The sequence below is a fragment of the Delphinus delphis genome, chromosome 7, assembly GCF_949987515.2.
Source record: "Delphinus delphis chromosome 7, mDelDel1.2, whole genome shotgun sequence".
Lineage (NCBI taxonomy): Eukaryota > Metazoa > Chordata > Mammalia > Artiodactyla > Delphinidae > Delphinus > Delphinus delphis.
This window is the reverse complement of record NC_082689.1, coordinates 45,867,925-45,892,164: the sequence shown is the minus strand read 5'-3', so window position 1 is coordinate 45,892,164 and position 24,240 is coordinate 45,867,925. Positions and strand designations below refer to the sequence as shown.

The 24,240-nt window shown below is 38.7% G+C and overlaps 1 protein-coding gene across 1 annotated transcript in view; it reads left to right on the top strand.

Annotated features, from left to right (window-relative positions):
* Positions 1-4,460: 4,460 nt before the first annotated feature.
* GULP1 (GULP PTB domain containing engulfment adaptor 1) overlaps positions 4,461-24,240 on the top strand; it is a 268,406-nt gene continuing 248,626 nt past the window's right edge. Inside the window, exon 1 of the mRNA XM_060015615.1 lies at positions 4,461-4,683. The gene's annotated coding sequence lies outside the window, so the exon portion shown is untranslated. The remainder of the gene's footprint in view (positions 4,684-24,240) is intronic.

Here is a 24,240-nt window from a genome sequence, read left to right as displayed (position 1 = left end):
AACCTAATAGCAATGACATTGCACCTGGAACTCATCTTCTAAACACCAGTCTTCAGTAAAAGGGATTGGCTTCTTTGGAGATATGGCTGATTCCAGGGCTGGGGTTGGGAAAATACAAGATGAGACTTGAACACCTTTTTGTGCTCAAAAGTGATAAAGTGCTCCTAAATGATGGAGACTTTGCAAAGAACACAGAAGTCAGCTTGAAATCTGAAGCAAATGGGAGATAATTTGAATGTCAAAATAAATCACGATAGAAACAGATAAGAGTTTGAGTTTGAGCAAACCATATGTCTATGCTAACATAAATAAATAAATGAAAAATTAGAAGTTTGATGAGAAATGAAATACTTATATAGTTTAAAAGTACCTCCCCAGAAAATACCTACCAATTACAAAGGAAAAGGGATTAACATTACAGAGAAGCCTGACAATACCATCATCTTAATCAAGTGAAGATCATCAGTAATGGGACAATTCAAAACTGGATGCAGCTTGTTAGAATTTTTAAAAATATAGTATTGTACTTCCATGGTTTACCAGCCAAAGATTCATAACCTGAATCTAACATGGTAAATTAAAGGACATTTTGCAGTATAACTATAGAGCAATTCTCAAAAGTACTAATGCCATGATAATCAAAGAGACATAGTAACTAAATACTTGTATCATGTGATCTCAAACTGAACCCTGTTTATATAAAGGAAATAATAGGGATAATTGAAAAAACTTGAATGGGACCTGAGAGGTAGGTGTAGAAATGTATCAGTGTTAATGTCCTGATTTTTGATGGTTTACCTTCTTTATGGAGAGGTCTGTGTTTATAGGAAGTACACAAAATTGGGCAGGATGGGGTATAGTGTTGGTAGGTTATACTCAAATGGTTCAGAAAAAAATAATTATTTGTACTCTACCTGCAACTTTTCTGTAACTTCAGATTTTTTTCAAAATAATAATGAAAGAAGTCTGTGCCCTAACCTTGAGAATCTACCGCTAGATATTTGTTCTAATGAAATAATTGGCAAGGGACAGGCAAAATATGTACAGATGGTGTACAAAAGTATGTGCACAGATGTCCTTAATTTCTTTGTTTATAATAGCATACAAATTGTCAATAAACACTGGTCAGGGAAAAGCCCACAATATACTCGTATATTGTTAGGAAGTAGAAAGTATGTACAGTATACTTCCTTGTGAAAAAAACAAAAGAAAAATGTAAGTGGCTGTATGTACTGGATAATGACTTTTTCTCTACTCTTGATTTCCATGCTAAAATATCTTTTCTGGGTCTTTACTCTTTTGCCCTTGGAGAGGTGTTGTGACATATGTGATACATACATTTAGGAATAAACCTGGGAAGAATTATTGGGAATGCAGAGTTCAACTACACCCTCTCTCTCTTCCTCCCTCCCTCCCTCTCTATCCCTCCAAGGAATGGATCTCAGAAAACAGAATTCAACTCCTTTTTCAGACACTGGCTCCTCCCAGATAGGGAGCCTGGAAACTACAGTGACTGAGAATGTTATTTTGGTTGTTCATTTTTAGATTTACCAATTCAAACCAGGTCTCTGTCAATACTACAGGTAATACTTTAGCTTTTATTTTAAACTTTTGTTTTATTTCTCAATTTATTCTCAACCTAAGCATAGAGAAGAAATGTTATTTATTGGAGATTCTCTCAGAGACTTCAACAATACTTGGAGGGTATGGAGCAAATATTAGCAATGGGTACTCTTGATGGTGGGAACACAGGTGATATTTATTTCTTTTTTGTATTGTCCCTATTCTTTTTTTTTTTTTTTTTTTTTTGCAATGAGTATGTTTCATGTTCTTAATCAGGGGGACCAAAATAGACTGAAAGATAAAATGATGGAAGATAGAAAGTAAAATGTAACACATTTTAACTCTGGAACCCAGGTCCCCTTAGGAATTCAATGGACATGACTGAGATTTTGAATTCCATTTTGGTTTTTATTTCCTTTTTAAAAAGTTGTTAAATACTTTAACTGATGGGTTTGCAGTAATATAGAGCTAAACAACCAATATGATAGCATGTTTTTATATATTTTTGTAATAATCAGCAATAAAATGTTATTCTCAACATAAATAATAGGTAGTTGTCCATCTTAGTCAAGGTTCTTTTAGTTCAAGTAAGAGAAACTTGAAACTGGCCTGAGCCAGAAAATTAATTTAAAAATATTAGGAGGCTGCTGAGTCTCCATCACAGTCCATATGTTCCTATGATGAATGTGAAGACTTTTCAAATGGAAATCTGAGTATTTGCTATCAGTAGCAAATTAGACATAGTCTAATGGTAATGCCCTGCCAGAGCCTCTGCAGCCTTTCTCCTTGGCATCTCCCTTCTTCAGTTCCTGGGTCATGCTTACAGATCTGATTTTAAATCTTGTTCTATTTGATTTTAGTGTTTTTAAAAACTCCATTCTGACATCTTTGAGATTTTTATACCTCTAAGCCATTTCATAAATAGCAGTTCATATCAAAAGTCAGGTTATAAAAATTATAGAGCAATAGCAAGTTTAGAGATTTTAAATGTTGGGAAGAAATATAAAAATTAGTAAGCTTTAGCCCTCTGTGTAATGATTAGAAAAAGACAGTTATGGGGATTCATGCACCCCATTCATCCATCCATGATGGATATACTTTATAGTTATAATTTTTTCTCTTTTTGGCAACTTCCAAGTCTCATGGAAAGGGAGCATAGAACGCTAAAGAGAAGTCTATGAAATGCCTTCAAGAAATTATTTTAGTGGCTAATTCAGGGGGAGGCTGGTGTAGTAGAGAACCCCTACTCATAAGGAAGGTATAGGGTCTTATCTCTGAGAACCTGGGAATTGTATAAAAGTCCAAGTAACTTTCAACATTGAGTAAGGTGAGAAAAGGTTTAGAAAAACTTCTCCTTAAAGATATCAGAGGCAAATGAATAAGAAATAAGTACATGTTTTGAGATTTTCCATTAATGTAAACAATGGAGCTTGTAATGCTTGATTTCTGTAGCCTCATTTATTCTTATGATCTGCTTATTCAAGTGGAGCTGCAGCGTATTGAAGACTAAACTAGTGTTTCTCGAAGTGAGGTCCACAGATCCTAGTGATTTGTTGGTGTATCCTTGGGAGCCTAGAGTTCTCTATTCAAAGTTTTAAATATTGTGTTAAAAGAACACACCCATATATTTATAATTATATAATGTAAGCATGGGTTTGGTCATCTGGTCAACCTCCTTATTCCTAAGTACTATGGGCTATCATTTGATTTATTTTTATAATCATTTGAATATTAAGTGATCACCTAAATGGCATCATTTATTTTTTAGTGGTTGTTTGAAAATTAATCATTTAAAGGTTATTTACAGAAGAAGCAACTAGCATTGTCCTATGATTAATATTTCCAATGTAAGTATTTTACTGTGTGCTTGCCTGTTATGATAAAGTGGAAACATAGTTAAAAGAGGATTCTGTCCACGTATGAAGAGGCCTGATTTCTGGTCCTAGCTTTAGCACCTCCTAACAATGAGATTTGGGGAAAGTCAATTAAGATTCTTGGACTTCAGTTGCCTTGTATTTAAAGTAAGGGAGTTTGGCTAGAGCTGGGTAATCCCTAAACTTAGTTTTCATTTCAAAAATTGTGATGTTGTATCTTTTTTAATGGAAAAAGCATTAGGGAGAAGAAAACTGGTTCAGTTAATAAGGTCTTTTGGGGAAATTTCTAGTACCATCCTCTAGTTACAGTGAAAAATAGTGGGATGTAAGAACCAAATATTTATTGAGTACCTTGTCTGTGCTTGACACTACTCTAGTCTAATTCCTGTAAATGTGACTGTGACTCTGTGAGTTCTATTATACAATTCCTTTTGGCAGCTGTAATTGTGTCCAGCGTCCTAGGGCACAGAATGAGTAAGTACGGAGCCTGGAAAGGAATATGAATAGTCTGATTCTAAGCCCTGGATTCCACCATAACATATTATATTTGTTAGCCTTGCAAAAATGCTTTTTTTCCTTTCTCCATCTATTTTCAGGTTCAAATGAAAAATTTAGTGAACTAAATTCTGAGCAGCATCTCAAAAGATTTGAGTAAATGTCCTCTCATCCTCAAAGAATCGCTTAAACGAGGATATCCCTCCTTCTTGTCCTTCTTCCCACACAGAAGTTTACTGTGTCAGTAAGGATGGTTTGTTATGTTTTCCCTCGAACCCCACGTAGATGTCCTGAATTCTGAGGTTAATATCTGAATGGAGCAAATGAGCATGACCTGGTGGTGGAGGCAGTTTTCTGTTTTCTTTCCTTTCTTTTTTTTTTTCTTGTAAGGCATAATAAAGTGCAGAGATTCAGTAAGTTTTAAAAAACTGAGGAAAAATAAATTAAAAAAGTGTAGAGGTGCGGCCAGAGACACAGCAAAAACTGTGTCAGTGCTTTCTTGATAAAGGCTGTAAAGAAGGTATGTGCTACTCGTGTGTGTGCTTCCTTGGACACTTTTTTTTTTTTTTTTCTTGTTAAGCAGCAGAAGTGTTTTGAAATTGTGTGCGGAAACACAGAGAGACAAGGGAAGGCGAATAGTCCCGATCCGGTGCTTCAGGGAGGAGGTTCAAAAGGAAACGCAGCGGGGGACGAGGAGTGGGGGTGGGGAGAACTGTGTTTTGGCTCCCGTGCCGGCTAAGAACCGGGTAAGGTAAGGCCTCGTCTTCTCCGGTCGAGTTTCTCTCACATTCCACTCTCCCCCTGGGTCCTGCGTGCCGACGCCATATAGCCCAGAGGGCCCATAGGAGACGAGCATCAGAGACCGAAGAAAGTCAGCGAGCTGGAACCCAGGCGTCCCGTTTGGAAGTGTCCAAGGAGATCGCCCCAAGTGCGCCAGCCGAGTCTGGGAGAGTTTCCTTTTGGCCGAGAGGGGGAGCCCCGCGTTCCCAGCCGGGAGCGACCCGGAGTCCCGAGCCTCGAGCCTCAGCCGCCAGCTAGCGCCAGTTTTGGCTTCAGCCGATTAGGAAGAGGAGGGAGGGGGCCGAGAGCGCGTAGAGGGAGGGGACCGGAGCCGGAGGGTCCCGAGTCCAGCTCGCTGTTGACGTAGAGAAACTTTCCCTCTCGGCCACGGAAACGGCGCCCGGGCTGCGCGGGAGCGGAGTTAGCCAGGCTCCGAGGACGCGGCGGCTCTCCATGTCCCTGCCCGGAGCCTGACCCGACTGCATCAGTCAGTAAGGTACGGAGAGACCGCGGTTTATCTGGGGGCTTCCCTGGCTGCAAGCCCAGCGTCCCGCCAGGTAGCGTGCAGTCTCTTTTAAACTGACATCCTGAGAGGCGGCGGGCGGTGGTCAGCCCCGGCCGGGTGCCGGGGACGGAGGGCGCGGGGCTGCTTGCCGCCACTACCGCCGCTGGGCAGGTTGCAAAAATTAAGACACTGAAAGGCTCAGGAAGTCGTCCAGCAAGAAAGGAGGCTGAGACCTGTTGACTACTGCCGTGGCAGTGCTGCAGGGATGATGGGGAGCCCCCCGAGGTCGGGGACGCATTGGTCTCCGGACTCCTGGAGCCCTTTGTGGTAACTTTGGTCCGGGGAGCCGGGGCCGGTGGTTAGGAGCTGGAGGGGGCGGTGGGGCGCGGGTGGATCAGGACGGCTGAGGGTGTGCGGACCAGACGGGACTGAGCAGGCAAGTCATCTCCGGGTCACAGCGAGGCTACCCAGGAGCAAAACTTCTTCCAGCGTAACCTCCCTTTTGTTGGCTCCGGGAGGGAGTGTGGGCATGGGGGGCGGGGAGGCGCGAAGCTCCGAGGCCGGGCCGTGGATTCTTTAAAACCCAGGGCTGGGAGGGCCCAAACTCAGGGGCGGCGCCCACATGGTTACCCTGTGGCTGGGTGGGTCGAGTAGTTCCTTCTGGCGGGCGCTACCTTAGAGAGGCGCACGGCTCTGCGGGGTGCTTGAGACCCTGGGCTCTCGGTCCCGTTGCCGAGCTCGCTCGCCCGGGTCCACCAGCCCGGGGGGCTGATTCACTGCACGGATCAGAACCCAGCGCGATCGGTTCTTCCCTGTGGCTCCTGGGGCCGCCGCTCAGAGTTCCCTGTGTGCGGGAGGGAACTCGGGGCAGGCTGGTTTTCTTGGAATGTGTTTACGATGTTGAATGGAACTTGAACAGGAAGCTGGGCGCTGCAGCTGGAACTAGCTTGCCAGGGTAGAGTAAGGAAGACGTAGCTGGTCTTGGGCTTGGCGTGCGCACTTAGTACCTTGGGCAAACCCCGAATAAGTGCGGGTGTCGGTCAAGGTATCCCTTCCTGAGTCCTAGCAGTTTTCCCGACTGAGCTCGCCTTATTTCCACTGGCAATCAGACATTTACATGCACTATTTCAGTCTGCAAGTTTAACAAAGTATAATGCAATTAGGAAGAATTTAGTAAGTTTATTTTGGGACCTGCTTTAAAAAACTATATATATATATATATATATCTTGCATCAGCACTTGAGAATAAAAGTTTTTGGAGAGTGTTCCAGTCGTGACTCCCCTTGTTAATTTCTAGGACTACAAGGAGACCCGGACACTGATGATTTTGTGTCTTTGATGCCAAGTGGGTGATAAGGTGGTAAAGGAGGGCAGTAATGAGACAGAATGAATGTGAGGAGGTAGGAAACTCTGAGAGGAGTTGGGCATTTTTCAGATTTGCAAATCGCCCCTTTTTCTGCCAGTCTTTCCCTCCTTCCCCAAATAAACAAGTAACCTTGCTAGAAAACCCACCAATTGGGAGAGTGCAGTCGCTGGCGACTACAAGCCTTGCTGGAAACAGCAGACAGACTAAGGTACTGCCCCACTGCATAATTAAAAGGTCTCCTTGAGCTGTCCAGGACTGTTTTCCAAGTTTTTACCACTGACAAGGAAAGAAGAGAGGAACCTGGCCGGCAGCCAAACTAGACTGAGCTCAGTAGCCAAACATAAAAGGGACTGGGGAAGTTGCTGGGGATAATTGGAAAGGAGCTGTTGGTTGTACTTGGGTTTAAACAAGGGGTTTCTTTTGCAGTGAGAATTTTAAGGTGACTAAGATCAGTATTCTTGGCAAAAAAAATAAGCTAAGCATAGAGTGCAGTGGGATGTGACAGAGGAGAGTGAAAGAAGCGGTCTAGGAGGGATGTCTGACCATTCCCTATCAGTGTTGCAGTGGAATAGCTGGGGGCCTGGTGCTTTTTGTGAGATCATACTTTGCAAATACCCACACTTTGTTGTCTCCTCAACTTGGACTAGGCTTGCTGCAACTTCAAGCCCTTGACCTTGACCTTTGTTTTCACAGCCAGTAAGAACTGAAGACTTGGGTTTTGAGCAGGTGATTTTCCACCTAAATCGAATAATTCAATTAGGTATTCTCAAATGGCACAAAAGTGGGTCATGAAATTAAAGTGGAAAATGTGTCCAAATGTCTTCCTTGTGTTTGTCAAAAGTGATCCCGATAATAGAACTTGCTCTTTCACCTGAAGGAGTAGAAGTTGGTGTGATCTCAGTATTTCACACATTGGCCCAATACGTTAAGGCCCTGCTGCTTCCAAGTTCTGGACTAGCCAGGAACTGAGAGTCTTATCTGCAATTAGGACCCTTCTTTTCTGTGTTAAAATTGCTCATGTTTCCTCAATTTTTTTTTCAGGAAGGTTGGTCTACTGTTGTGGGTTTGGGGGTTGAATAGTAAAAAACACTAATATGGTATTTCCTCTGGATTGGTGAGTTTGGGATTGTGAATATCAGCCTACTCTCTGAGATTGACTTTATGAATCACCCTTGGCAATGTGTTTTCCCTGTCTATGATTTCAGTTTTTCCACTTGCAAAATAAAGAACTTTCCTTTGCATAATTACAAGCCTACAGTAAGCTTTAAAGAGATGAAATTATGTTAATACGTTTTTAGATATAAAGGTCATAGGGCTTCTGTCTCGGTTGATTCTATTGAGATTTGTAGGGGTAAATTGGAATATTTATACCTAAAATACAAATGTAATAGTGACATACCTATTTAATTTATAAAAATTACTACTGTGCCTTTTAATCATAGCTTTAGTTTAATCATAAATTTTATGTTTTTGAAAATATTGGGTGAGATTTTATGACTAAAGCTGAGTCATTCTCTCAAACAGCAAAGAACAATCAGCAAATTCATTGACTTTTTTATTTTGGTTTATATTTATACTCAAGGACCAGTTATTTTTTTAAGACCAGCTCAATTTTGCCTTTATGAGAAGTTACCAAATATATTTGCAGAATTTGGCTCCCTTCTCGGAAATAACACTTGAGAGACTGAAATACATTTATGATGTACAAACAAACTTTCTTTTCCCAATGGCCACAACAGTTTCCTTAAAAGTTTAGAGGGTAGATTTAGGAGCCATTCATTAATTGATTCAACCAATATTTGTTGCATACTTTTTATGTCTGAGGAAACATCAAGCTTGGATTTAAATCCCAGCTCTGAACTTTTCAGCACTGTGATTTGTGTGGGTTATTTTACTTCTTAAATGTTTTATCAACATATAATTTATTATCTATATTGCTATCTGTAATGTATGAACTTTTAAACTATTGATACATGCATGATAATTGTGAAATATTTAATTTTTAGTTTGACACATCAATTAGTAAAATAAACTACCTATTTTTATAGTTCAATGTACTGTATCATACTCTTGGATGTGTAACTTAACTATTTTTCAGGTGAAGAGGTTAGTGTATTAGAGAAAGAATACAGAATAAATATGGATATATTAAAGGATAAGATCTTTTGGTAAAATACTTAATCATAACTTTTATTTTTAGACTTCACCTTATCATTAATAGTGAATCTATAAAAAGTGGGAGTATAAGGAAGATTGCAGTTGAATTTATGGTCATCTTAACACGACCAGCACTTTTTTGAATAATCAAAGAACAAGTGAATGTTCAAGGATGTAATAGGGTAATTTTACTGTAAAATAACCAGTTTTGCTTTTGATTTTAAACTTAACATTTTTAAAATCTTACTCTCCTTGCTGAATATTAGATAATTTAAATTTAAATTTTACTTAGCAGAATACTTTGTGGTTCGTTCTGAAAAACTGTGATTTGTTTTGTAAAACCTCTAAAGAACAAAAAAAGTTATTTTATTCGGATATAATAATGGATTCAAAAGTAGTTACAGGACCCAACTGCATGACTGCCGTGAGCCCTGGTCCCTAAACATGTTAGAGGCTGGTGGATCTAATAGTGTTTGTCTTAATGCATTTAGAGATCAGGAAAGTTAAACTTGTTCCTATGGGAGCTTAAATATATTCAAATTGAAGAGGAAAAATAGTATAAACTTTGAGCAGAGAAATTGCTTTGCTTCCAGTGAGGATATGAAATTGAAATCAGCCCTTTATTTTTAAAGACAATCGCTAAAAGTCACTGTTGCAGAGTTAGGCTTAGAAAACAGTTCTTATACTCTTTTTAGGCTCTGTTATTTGCTAGTTTTGTATTTGTTTTATGCTAAGAAAATGTTTTTAGCCACTCTAACGATACTTATAGTGCATGATTATTTTTCATCAGAAAACAGGTAATTGACTCAAATACTGAGCAGGAGAATAAGTACAAATTTTCTGTTTACCACTGAAATGGTATAATTATAGTAAATTTGGAATTAGTTTCATCATTCAATATTGTATACTTAATGATAGTTTTGGAAAGACTGCTTTAATTTGCTCACATAATATGAATAAGTGAGTTAATTTATGTAACAATTGTGATTGCAAAGATTAATATGCCTTTTTTTATTTTTTTGAACACGTTGGGTCTTCGTTGCTGTGCGCGGGCTTTCTCTAGTTGCAGCAAGCGGGGGCTACTCTTCGTTGCGGTGCGCGGGCTTCTCATTGCAATGGCTTCTCTTGTTGCAGAGCACAGGCTCTAGGCGCGCAGGCTTCAGCAGTTGTGGCACGAGGGCTCAGTAGTTGTGGCACGAGGGCTTAGTAGTTGTGGCTCGCGGACTCTAGAGCACAAGCTTAGTAGTTGTGGTGCACGGGCGTAGTTACTCCGCGGCATGTGGGATCTTCCCGGACCAGGGATCGAACCCATGTCCCGTGCATTGGCAGGCGGATTCTTAACCACTGCGCCACCAGGAAGTCTCAATATGACTTTTTAAAAGAGTTTTAAATAACATTGTATATATTTTTCAGGGTGCACCTACTAGACAATATCTAGATAGTAATAGCCATCTTTATTTCATGTTTGTTTCTTGCTATTAACATTATATAAATACACCACATATAATCTTCATCACATGCCTTCTGAAGAGGAGATTCAGAATATATCTTAGAAACTTACAAGCCTTGGATAAATAATCCCTTTCCCATATATATGTTTGTATGTATATATATGTACAGAGAATTATGACATGTATTCTTTGATGTTTCTCTATTTGTGCTAGGTATATTTTTCGTAAGAAAAAGCAACTTCAATTAATTGATATTTTAACAATTAGTTTAAAATCTTTTCCAGATAACTCTTGCTAGAGATTCTTGACTTTTTTTTTTTTTTTCCAAATTTTAAAGGAGTTTCATGCTTTTACTTATACCTGTAAAGGATGAGAAAAATAATGGAAAATATCTGGTATCATCGTTCTTGGTTAATGGCTCTGATGGTGACATAATCATGGAAGCCTTTTCTACCTTTCTTAAGTAGAACACAGGCAAATGTGCAGTTAACTACTGTCAGAAGGTAAATTCACTGCTTGGAATGTGGCTACTACTGCTAAGTTTATAAGGTTCTGTGAAGTGAGAATTGTGTGTAAATGTAGTGTTTTCCTGGTATTGTATAGCTTTTTCTTATGATTATCAGATGTTACAGTTGATCTGTTCCCTGATACTTCAACCACAAGTCCTCCAAGAATTTCAGGGAACATAAACTTTGACAGAGCTGTTAACCAAGAGCAGATTGAATGATTTGGGCTCAGTCTTTAATCCACTTTCTTGTAGAAGTGATGATAGCCATTCAAATGACCAAAACACAGCTAGTTGAGAGGTTTGGTAGAAGGAAATACAGAGCACAAGTAACCTACTAAAGGAATCATTAAGGATTGGATGTATAATCTTTTAAAACAGTTATGTAATATTTCATCAAATGATAACTAAGCTCTACTTCTCACTTAGTTTGTAATAGTGATTTTAGACAGCATTTTGGCTAAAAAGCAAACAGAACCATCTGTGCTGTGGCAGAAATCTCCAGTTTGGGGTAATTAACAGTTGATATAAGAGAATGAACTTGATTTTAGCTTTTTGATTTCTCTTATAGCTGTTTACAACCATCAAGAGTGCCAGTAAAATTTTAACAGCAAATAGGTTAATTTACCCAGATTTCCACTTGGGTGAGTTAAAACATAGCTTGGTAAGTACCGATAGGAGTTTTACTTAAGAAGACAGAGCACTTTGTAAAGTGTTTTTAAAGGTCAATGTGCATGTTATTCTCATAATCTATTTAATTTTTGTCTGCTTTTGAAGAACTCCATAAAAAATATGGAACTTTGGCTGATGGTAAAACTTTCCTACTACCTCCTTGAGGATATGCACTATTATAATCTTAAAAATGTACTTAAATGTAGATTGTTGCTGGTAGTACACATAAATATAGAGAAATTTGGCTTATTGTAAAAAACAATTGTATAACTGAGTTAATTCCAAAGCAGTTTATCTCTATGCTGCATATAGTAACTGAGTATATAATTAGTTAGAAGCTACTTATGCAGTGTAGTTTAGCAAAATACAGTTTGAGAGAATTGTTAAAGAGAAATATTTGAGTAAATGAATTGTATTTGAAATTATCTAAATGCCATCTGAAATGGCAAAAGTCTATTGAAATTTCAGATCTATAAAGTAACAATGCTTTATAATAAGAATAGGTATTGTTTTGAAATTTTGTGAATTATTATTTCTGTTTTATATCATTGTGACTCTGGATGTCTAGGAGAAAAGCCTTTAAAATTCTTTATGGCAAACAAGTAAGATTTATTATATTGCCAACATTGTCTTTAATTCTTTTTAAAGGAAGAACTGCTACTAAATTTATAACGTGAATTTATCATAGGCTTAATTGCTTAAATTAGGTAGACTAGGAAATTTATGATTAATTTCGAAAAATGAAATTTCCTAGAGTAGTGCAGTTGTTTTTCGGTTTTTTTTTTGCGGTACGCGGGCCTCTCACTGTTGTGGCCTCTCCCGTTGCGGAGCACAGGCTCCGGACGCGCAGGCTCAGCGGCCATGGCTCACGGGCCCAGCCGCTCCGCGGCATGTGGGATCTTCCCGGACCGGGGCCCGAACCTGTGTCCCCTGCATCAGCAGGCGGACTCTCAACCACTGCGCCACCAGGGAAGCCCTGGCCAGTCATTTTGATTTGCCTGGTTCTGAGTCCGTGTTTGGTACATCTCAGGATCCTCCCATGTGTGGACGCAAGATGGATTCCAGCAAAGAGGCCTGTGGGTAGCTTTACATCACTCCTCTTTTGACCTCCAAGGAGCTTTTTAATTGGGAAGGTCTCCTTGACTTAGAGAATGAGGAATATGTGGTCTCTTATCTTTTATCTGGGCAGGGCTCAGCCTCTCCTATCTTCATCTTCGAGTATCTATAGGGGACTAACTCCAGCTGCTTGGCCTGGGGCCCATCTATCTCCTGCCTCAAGGGGAAGGCAGTTCATTTCTAATAAGAAATTTGGATTAGGCTGAGCTATTAGTCACAGTGTTTCTATTCCCCTTGTCAGTGATTGTTTATGGAGGGGGCACTTGTTCCTTGTCCCAGTCAGAGTCAATTATATGAAATGACAGAACTGGAGGGAGGTGGGGTAGAAAAACTTCCTTTACACTTGGGAAGGGGACATTGGTGAGAAGGCATACATATGTCAGCTCTTGATATTTGTCCTGTCTGGAATAGATGCTTGAAATTGCAGTAGGGGGTCACCTTTTGTCCATGAGGATATTGAGCTCGAGGGCAAAACAAATGCATCAATGAAGAAAGAAAAAAATGTAAAGAACCTGAATGCTTGATGGCATTGTTGGGTCCCTGAATCAACCTGCCATATTTCTGGATTTACTGTTGTGTAAGAGAATGAATTTATTTATTTTTCAAACCAGTTTGAACTAGACCTTTCAGTTACTTAAATGAGAAAGTATCTCAGTTAGAACAGTTATTAAGTGGTATCTTAATTTGAAATAAATATTTTAGAAATAACAATTTAGATAATTAAAGAAAATTTATAGACCACTTGGGTTTTGTAAACTTTGGATATGATTAGTGCTATTACTCTATATAAATATATTATTACTCAATGCACCAAATTTTATTATGTTTTTAATACAGTGATTGTATTAATCATCTTAGCTAAAGTTATTTGGGGATGAATATATTCTACATATATCTCAGAATACATTATTCAATAAAAATAAAATAACTTGAAATACAAATTCAAAATCTAATCCATAAAACCACATCACTGGTTATTTGGTGTCTTTATTGTACTGGGAACATTAAATGTACCTTAGGAAGCACTGAAGTACTCTCATTGCCTTGTCTGAGTAGTTTCAAGCTTGGAGTCATGATAAAACTAACGTAATTATTTAAATGTAAAAGATAAAGATGATGGGAGTAAAATTAAGAAAATTGTGTAGTGCAGATCCATTCACAGAAGTAAAAAACAGTGCAGACGTATAATAATCTTTTAAGTCAGAACTAGTGTTATAAAGCTCTAGTTCACTGAAACCATAGCAGTTTATTTTCTGCCACCATGTTCATGGTGGTTCTTGCCACCATGTTGAGTTCTAGCTTTTTTTGCTGATTTACCATTATGCACATTGTTTTTTGCTGTATCAAAGTAAGGAGGTATATCTGAGTCTTTGTCCTCTTGCTCTAAAGGTTGTAGGAATTACCCAAAGCTGAGAATTGCCAAAAGCAGGAGTGAAATGTTGAGCTGGCCGAAAAGTTCGACCGAACGAACTTTTTGGCCAGTCTAATATATTTTAGAGTATTAATGCTGAAATGGTTTAACTGGTGGTGTAAGCAGGAGGTGGAGGCAAGCAAAACCAGGAATAATCTAACAGGCTCAGAATAGGCAAGTGTCACAGTGGGCAGGTTTGTTGGCAATGAGGGGGTGTGAAAAACAGAAAGCTAAAGATTGTGTAGACAGTGGAGGTGAAGAAGAGCAGTGGTGAAACTGGAGGGAGAAACATTACAGATGGTGAAAAGCTGCAGTGACAAATGGTTCATTCGCCAAGAAAGAACAAGACTGTTGTATTAGAGCTGTATCAGTGTGGATGTTGAAAGTATGGAGATTGGGTTGGAGAGGGAAATGGACAGCCAGTAATTTGAATACCTTAGGAAAGTGAGAGACCTTAGAAGAAGTTACTGATGGAGAGATCCATAGTTAACAAGACCTCCTACATTACCGTGATTGAGATGTGCATATTTTCTTTTTGCATAAAAATGCTGTAAACATACTTGAGATGCTTCCTCTATGAGATCATGACCTTCTTTCAAAGTTAGGCAAGGGAACTAGAGAATACAAAGTGCTGGAATTCTCAGAGGATTATTGTTCTTTTAGAAGCTGTTGTTCAGGGATTGTTCTGGGGTATCCCTTTGCCCAGAATCAAAGTGCCCTCTGGTGACCTTTTCCTCTTTAAAAGGGAGCCACATTCTTGTGGGTTTTTGAATGTGAATAAATGCCTCTTAGTGTGGAAACTATTATAAAGGGACTCTGCTTCTCCACTTCGGAAATTTTAGTAGAAAATATAAATTGGCTCACAGCAGATATGAAACAAGGAAGAGGATAAATATCCAGATAATTCAAATTCCAACTCTCACTAGTGCTAAAATAATCAAATAAAGTGAAAATAGTCGTGCCCTTCCCCCACCCCAATCATTGTCTCTCTTTATTAGGATCTTCATGGCATATGAGCTCTTTTCTTAACCTGTTGTCTTCTACCTGTGGTCCAAACCAAAAATGATTTTTTGAAAGAGAAATAACAAGAATATGACAGGGTTTAGGACACACTACGTCAAAATATGGTACCTTGACATATTGAATACTTCAACCTGAGGGAATTTGAGAAACGGCATGGGAAGGAAAGACTTTCTGACCTTCTCCTGAAGCAGGTCACAAAATCCTCATGTGAGAGGTGCCCTCTCTATCCTAGAAGGAAAGGAACATCCTTAGCTCTGAAAACAAAGGGACACAGAGGAATCTGAATGATCTTGCTAAGTTTCCCCTAGTTTACTATACTTAGCTCATACGCTTGGTCCTGTCAGACCTTTCCAAGACTTGTAACTCTTCTTCAAACCTAGCGTAAAAAAACATTCAGGTTTAATCATTTCTTTAGGTGTCTTCATTTCTTTATGAAGGCTGCTGTGTCACGCAAAACTTATATTAAATACATTTGTATTCCATTCTCTTGTTAATCTGTCTTTTGTTACAGGAAGTCTTAGCGAGAGCCTGGCAGGGTAGAGGAAAGTCTACCCTTTTCCTCCTCTACAAATAGCATTTACATAGTGCTCACAATGTCCTGAACATTGTGCTAAATGTTTTTTTTATGATTTGTAAATGATTAAGAAACTTGTTTAAGGTTCCAGGGCTGGCAAACAGTAGACTAGGGCAGATAGTAGGGTGGGAAGTAGTGCATCTTAACCACCACCATCCTAGTTGAGGAAGTGTGCAGTAGAGTGGCGAGAGTCCCCCTGAAGGATTAGGGCAGCTTCGGTAGTTCTCTTTACTGGTGAGAGTGCGATACCTTTGAATAACCTGATCGCCTAGACTCCTGGCTGGTGCTTAACTCCCCCTTTTTTTGCAGCACCATGAGCTGCTCATCTCCCACTCTTAGAAGTGACAACTTGGCACTCCCATATGACAAGATATTTGTTCATTTTACCCTAGTTAGTTAGATAAAGTATAAAAATTAACTCATTGCCTAAATTGTGTCTGTATGTTGCTTTGGCTCATGCTTGATTTGATTTGTCAAGAAGGTTAAAATGCTTGAGTGAGAAAATCTGACCTTCTTAATCCCATTTTTTCCCTGGTTTTGTCAAAGTGATAAGGTTTGTATAAATAAAGCCTAAGATGTAAAATAACTAATATTAATGTTTTTAAAAGCAAGTCATGTACTTTTCATTGATATTTCCTGCATTGAGAAGATGGACTAGATAACCTCAAAAAACATTTCAGCCCTTAGAGCAGTCTAAGTTTTAGTTTTAAATAATTGTTTTTAAACTAAAACAAGTATCTTAATCAAAATATTGTATTCAGGGTTGTCTGATTTTAATATTTGATTTCATCATTTTGTCTTTTTTTGGTAAGTTAAACTGTTAGACATTTGATCTCTTGAGGTATTTATAGTTTGGGTATTATAAGAAAGTTCTCTTGAACCCTTTGAGCCATAGACAGGGGATATGACATAGTCTGCAAGTTAGGGAAGACTCAGCAGTAGAAAGAAATGAGAGTGGAGAGTGTTTCAAGCAGGTAGGAAATCTTAGAGGAGTTAGTATACGGCTCAACCACAGAATTACCAGATTGAAAATAGAGGTAGAGAATAGAGTGGAAGAGAAGGAAGAACTAGAATCGCTGGAGGTAAAGCCCATGAGGCAAAGACCAGATCTTACAGGACGTTCAAATTCAGAGTTTGCTCTCTATTCTAATAGCAGTCGGAAACCTTTGAAGGATTAAAATAGGATTGGTGACAAGATGTCACCTGCATTTTAGAAAGATTTGACTAGTTGCTCAGCCAGTAAATCGAGGCAAGAGAAGGTGGTAGTCTAGTTTAGCATGACGGCAATGAAAAATGAGTTTGCTCCAGAGATATTTAGGAGGAAAAACATCTGTACAGTTTTATGATTTGTTAGTGATTGTGGGAGGTGGGCAGGAGGATGGTGTAAATGTTGATTCTAAGATTCCTAGTTTTGGCAACCTGGGTGTTGGTATTCATCAGCAAAGTCAATATAGTAGAACTATTGGAGGAAACTAATGATTTCTATTTTGGACACATTTTGATGTGTCTCTGAATCATTCTGTTGTAGATGTCCAGTAGTAGTTATTTGATGTACATACATATACATGTTTGGAGCTAAGAAGTTTGGTGTGGACTGGTGATATATATGTATATGTGGTGTGTTTGTGTGTGTGTGTGTGTGTGTGTGTGTGTACATATATACAAGTTTTCAGATTTCAGACTACAAATATGAGATTTTAGTCTAGCAAGGGCTATCATACAACAAGGCTTGAGGGCAGAAAAAGCAAAGCCTTAAACACCACTAAGAAGGAACTACCTATGATGTTGTAAAAGCTAAGATAAAAAAAAAATAATTTGAGAAGGAGACAATGATCAGCAATGTTAAATAGTATAGAAAGGTAAACAAACAGATTAAAGTATCTATTATGTGTCTGTTGTACTTAACATGAAGGTCACTGGTGACTGTGGTGAGAACAATTTTGGTGGAATTATGTGTGTGGTAAGTTATGGAGTAGAGTACATGAAGACAAATCTTTCATGGTATAAATCTGTAGGTGGTACTGGAGAAAGCCTGAGCTTTGGCTTCTCTGGTGATAGGATTGGCTATTTACAACCTGAGTACTCTTCAACAGGCAAATTAATCTCATACTGTTTTCCTTTCTTAATCTGTAAGATGGCATAGACAATAATGCAGGGTTTCTGAGAGGATTAAAACCATGTTGCATGTAGCATAGTGGCTGGAGTTTGTAAGTGTTAGTAAATGGTAGCTAGCATTATTGTGTAAAGTGTCAATATAATTTTTGTACTGTTATGTTCAACCTCACAGTAAAATTATGTCTGCTTTCATTCTGGTTAGAAAATATGCTGTTTTATATAAATGAATTTATCCTAAACTATAAATACAAATGGAACAACTTCAATGCAATATGTCATTTGCAACTTATAAAAGATAATAAATTAGAGGGGTACAGAATGAGTATCTGTTTTTGACTATATCTCTATGAAAAAGTTATATATCTTCAGCAAAAAACCCCAGTAGGGATTGGATGGGGAGGCAAGATGGCAGAGTAGAAGGACCTTGACCTTACCTCCTCTCATGAGCACACCAAAATCACAACTAACTGCTGAACAACCATTGATAAAAAAGATGAGAACCTACCAAAAGAAGATATTTTACATCCAAAGACATAAAGAAGAAACCACAATGAGACAGTAGGATGGGTGCAATCACAATATAATCAAATTCCATACCACCTGGATGGGCAACCCACAAACTGGAGAATAATTATATCACAGAAGTTCTCCCACAGGAGTGAGAGCTCTGAGCCCCACACCAGGCAACCCAGCCTAGGGGTCCAGCATTGGGAGGAGGAGCCCCCAGAGCATTTGTTTTGAAGGCCAGAGGGGCTTGATTGCAGGAGCTCCACAGGACTTGGGGAAACAGAGACTCCACTCTTGGAGGGTGCACACAAGGTCTTGCATGTGCCAGGACCCAGGGCAAAAGCAGTGACTTCGTACGAACCTGGGCCAGACCTATCTGCTGGTCTTGGAGGGTCTCCTGGGGAGGCAGGGGGCGGAGGGGCTGTGGCTCTCTCTGGGGTCATAAAAGCTGGTGGTGGACATATTGGGGAGTGTTCATCTACATAAACTCTGGCTGGAGGCAGATATCTTGTGTCCTTGGCACTGAGACCTGCCCCACCCAACAGCCTGCAGACTCTAATGCTGGGATGCCTCAGGCCAAACAACCAACAGGGTGGGAACGCAGCCCCACCCATTGGCAGACAGGCTGCCTAAAGACTTCCTGAGCCCACAGACACTTCTAGACATGCCCCTTTACACAGCCCTGCCCACAAGAGGGCCAAGACACAGCTCTACCCACCAGTGGGCAGGCACCAGAAGCAAGAAAACTATAGTCCCACAGCCTGTGGAACTGAGTCCACAAACACAGGTCAGAACCTACCCTGGGACCAAGTGGTCCCTGGCCCTTGGGTGACTAGAAGGGAGTGTACTGCTGGGACACATAGGACATCCCCTCCAGAGGGCCACTTCTCCAAGGTCGAGAAACGTAACTAACCTACTACATACATAAAAATTACAAATAGAAATTTAAACAGAATGAGATGGCAAAGGAATATGTTCCGATGAAGGAACAACATAAAAAACTAAGTAAAGTGGAGATAGGCAATCTACCCAAGAAAGAGTTCAGAGTAATGATTGTAAAGATCATCCAAGAACTTGAGAAGGGAATGGATGCACAGAGCGAAAAGTTACAAGAAGTTTTTAGCAAAGAGTTAGAAAATATAAAGAACAATCAAGCAGAATTGAAGAATACAGGAACTGAAATGAAAAAGACACTAGAAGGAATCAATAGCAGAATTAATGAGTCAGAAGAATGGATAAGTGTGCTGGAAGACAGAGTGCTGGAAATCACTGCCACAGAACAGAATAAAGAAAAGAAAAGAAATGAGGACACTTTACGAGACCTCTGAGACAATATCAAACACACCGACATTTGCATTATAGGGGTCCCAGAAGGAGAGAGAAAGAGAAAGGACCTGAGAAAATATTTGAAGAGATAATAGCTGAAAACTTCCTTAACATGGGAAAGGAAGCAGTCCCCCAAATGCAGGAAGTGCAGAGAGTCCCAGGCAGAATAAACCCAAGGAGGAACACACCAAGACACATATTAATCAAATTGACAAAAATTAAAGAGAAAATATTAAAAGCAACAAGGGAAAAGCAACAAATAACATACAAGGGAATCCCCATAAGACTTTCAGCTGATTGTTCAGCAGACATCCTGTAGGTCAGAAGGAAGTGGCATGAGGTGTTTAAAGTGATGAAAGAGAAAAATCTACAATCAAGAATACTCTACCCAGAAAGGCTCTTGTTCAGATTTGATGGAGAAATCAAAAGCTTTCCAGACAAGCAAAAGCTAAAAGGATTCAACACCACCAAATCAGCTTTACAACAAGTGTTAAGGAACTTCTCTAAGCAGCAAAGAAAAGGCTACAACTAGAAACACGAAAATTATGAAATGGGAAAGCTCACCAGTAAAGACAAACATTCAGTAAAGGTAGGAAATCATCAACACAGAAATGCAGGATATTTTAAATGCATTTGAAATTAAGAGATCAGCAACTATGTATATATACATATACAGCAACTATGTATATATACATAAACTACTATATGTATATATACATAAACTACTATACCAAAACCTCATAGTAACTGCAAACCAAAAATCTATAATAGATACACACACAGAATAGAAAGAGGAATCCAAACACAACACTAAAGATAGTCATCAAACCCCACTAGCTTAAAACATTGTGTAATTTGAACTGGAATATATCTTCTCCTTCTAGAATTTTTTTGTTTTTTTAAATATATACAAATGAAATATGGTGGAAGAAAATTTGTAATATAAAATGTTAACATGAAACAAATAAGAAACCCTTAATCCTAAAATTATGTAGGAGAAAACTATTTTTAACTTTTTTTTTTTTTTTTTTTTTGGTGGTATGTGGGCCTCTCACTGTTGTGGCCTCTCCCGCTACGGAGCACAGACTCTGGACGCGCAGGCCCAGTGGCCATGGCTCACAGGCCCAGCCGCTCCGCAGCATGTGGGATCTTCCTGGACCAGGGCATGAACCCATGTCCCCTGCATCGGCAGGCAGACTCTCAACCACTGCACCACCAGGGAAGCCCATATTTTTAACTTTTTAGTGTATATACATCAACACTCTTTTTCTTAATTTTACAATTGATACATGCTCTTGAAACAAGTTTAAGAATACTGAAGAGTATAAAGAAAAAAAATGAGTCTCATTGACTGATTTGATGACATTTCCTTAATTTTAAAAATAGACTTGGTTAGGAGTTTGGGATTCAAATATACACACTACTTATGTATAAAGTAGATAACCAACAGAACCTACTGTGTAGCACAGGGAACTACACTTAATATCGTGTAATAACTTATAATGTAAAAGAATCTAAAAAAGATTACTCCATGAAATCTTGAATCACTTTGCTGTACATCTGAAACTAATACAACATTGTAAATCAACTATATTTCAATAAAAATTAAAAAAGAATTGGGATCATGGGCTACATATTGGTTTGTAATTTGACTTTTTTCTAGTGATGTGATGGACCTCAGCAGCTGGCTTAGGTGTGTACTGGTATCGGGGTAGGAAGAAATTGAGAAGAATCCTGTCAGTATCATTTTATGATTTCAAATTCATGTTACTTTTAAGGATAAATGTAGCATGCTGTGGATTGATAACATTTAAACAGATAGTAAGTAATCAAAGATAAATCATCTGGCAGTGGTTTCTGTCAGAATCATGATTTATTTTTCTCGAGTAGACAGATGACTGAGGAAGAACCAGTAAATTATAAACTGCTCAGCACAAGTGTTAGTCTTTGCCCCTTTGCTTTATCTTACACTCTCAAGTCTTGGTTCATTTTTCAACTCAATAGCTGTGTCTGTGATTACTGGAGGCCTGAAATTGGATCATTTAGGTCATTATTTTTGGATGCACACATTAGCACCCACATTTGCCTGAACTCAACTTATTTTGGTTACAAGAGGAGGCTGCATCTGTGAGTCTCTTCTTGTCTAACAGGCATTAAAGTAACTTAGGCCTCAAGGATGGGATCTATTTTTCAGGTCTGGTGTTTAAAATACATCATTTCTATGAGGGGCTAAGAGCAAGCTGCACTGTGTTTTGAAAATTTGCATGTGAAAATGGTTATTACAAAAAAGTGTTTTAGAAATGAATTCTCCTCAGTATTAAAATTAAAACCTCACAAAAATCAGTTTTTGATAATTTTTTTCGCCCTAACACTTGTAAAAGAAATCTCCTCTGGTTAAAATTTGGAAAACAAAGAAATGTACAAAGAAAAAAAAGGAAAAAAAGAGAGCGAGAACAAACCCACAAAGCAGAAATGCACTGGGGCTTGGTTTTACTTTTATTTATGTACCCCCTCTGCATCTTATATACTGAACCTTTGCAAAAAAAGGTAAAGTGAAGTGTGTAGTCTGTGGGATGTTATGGAAGATTCCAGATAAGTTATTGAAGACTTAACTGAGTTACAGATAAACTTGACCTCTTACCAGATATTTCCATGCTGTGTAGTCTTGCTTCTGGCTCCATCATTTACTAGCTTAGGGCTCTTGGGGAGATAATTTAGCATCTCTGGAACTTTTTTCTTGAATGTAAAATGAAGATAATGACATGAACCTTTTATGTATCACTGAGCGGTATAAAACAAGAATCTTCAGTAGCACCAGTAAGTTTTCATGTAGCTTTCTCCTGTGTGTGACTTAAAGAAAAACACACAACCTAAGAGTTGTGAGTTTAAGTCTTATTCAGGGATCTTAAAAAGGACGATAGCCTGGGAGATAGCCTCTAAACAGCTCTGAGAAAACTGCTCCAAAGTGTAGGGAAGAAGCCAGTGTATATATGATTTTTGACTAGGCAGTATATGCAGTCGGGCGTACATCGTGGTAAAAGATTATTGCTAGTCATGAAAAACAGATAACTCCAGTTAATGATTTTAGTGCTTTTCTATGTATGGGAAGATGCAAGAATCTGGATTTATTAAAATTCTTCCTGAGATATACATCTATCGAAGGAGGCTGTTTTTCCAAAGCACAAAGTGCATCACCCTGTTTTTCATTTTGAATTCCTCTCCAGGTGCACAGTTATTCAGTGGCTGCAGTGGCGAATGTCTTAATCCTTGTAGAACCGGATGGTTAGCAACATTCTACATGTCTCCTCTCCCTTGGCACAAAGATTTTTAGAGTTTGCACTGTCTCTTTTGGGCTTGGAGAGCAGACAGCAACAGATTTCCTTGTTCTTTTATCAGATCACCAGCAGGCTTCTGAGGATCAATTAATGGTTAAAGTTCCTATTGTTATTTTTGAAATTGTACCTCTTCACAGTTTGAGTCCAAGGGCATTTTTCTTTATCAGTCTGTATTTTGGGACATGTGACATGAATGATCTCTATGTTAGGAAGAAATTAAGTTGTGTTATCTTCAACTTCCAACCCTGTATAAGAAAGCAGCTTCTGACAATGAATCAAGATTGATTATTCGATAGTGACGTTCTCTATTACTGAACCTATTTGGAGAAAGAACAAATAGCTATGGGTCAGGGCTGCTATAGAAAAGTATCCTGCAGCTTGTCTGTAGCTTGAGACATTAGGTGAGAAGATTTCTAAGATCCTACTGTGATAATAGTTGAAATTTAAATGGAGTCATCATCTCCTGGAAAATAAGGGAGAGCCAATAATTGTGTGCTAAATGGATTAAAGCTACTGGGATTCCTACATTTAATCATGTAGACCTTCATTCAAAACACTTTTCAAGCTTCATGCTTATATAGCAGCTACAGTGCTAGATACCTCCAAAGTATCCTAGTGTCAGAGAAGTGTGGACTCACAGGTTTAATCTGCCTGCTGCAAGTGCAATTTCTTTGAAGTCTGAAATTCATTTGAATCTGAACTTCTACCTACAAACTTGGTTTTAAAGTAAAACTAATGTATTTTAATTACAATGAGGCAATACCAGTCCTTCAGGATTATGGACTATTAATCCTGTGTTTTCATTTACCCCTTGGCTTGATGTTACATTTCCCTAATAGTATATGCGTCTCTGTTAGAGTTCTATGGCTGTGAGCTGTGGTGAGTCCTTCAAGGTTTTCAGACAGAATAAGAGCAAGGGAAAAGGAGGGAAGGAACTTGATAAACTTTGTATGTATGAAACCTTATGGCTTTGGGCAGGATGGAATGAAGAGATAACGAGAATAAAAGTATGGAACTAAGTTAGGAAATGTTAAAATAGTCCAGGTGAGAGATGATAAGGCCTTGAATGTAGGAGCTATCATAATATTGGAAGAGAATGAATTGTAGTGATGCTTAATTTATAGAATTGTTGGCTGATTGAATGTGAGCATTTTAGGAAGAAGGAATAAAGAGGCTCAGTGCAGACTTGGATTGTTTGAGTAGACTGTGGTAGTACTATTCATCAAGACAAAGGAATACAGGATGAAGGACGTGATTGGAGGGAAAGGCTAAAAATTCCACTTTGGATTTTTGAATTTGAGGTGTTTAGGAACCGTTACAGAGAGATGATGCCCTATAGCAAGCTGGATATGCCATTTGGAAATAAGGAGAAATCCTGGGATGGAGATATAGATTTGAAAGTTATCAACACTGGGTGATTATTAGTACCATGAGGTCAGACCCTTGAGAGCATTGATAGTTAAGG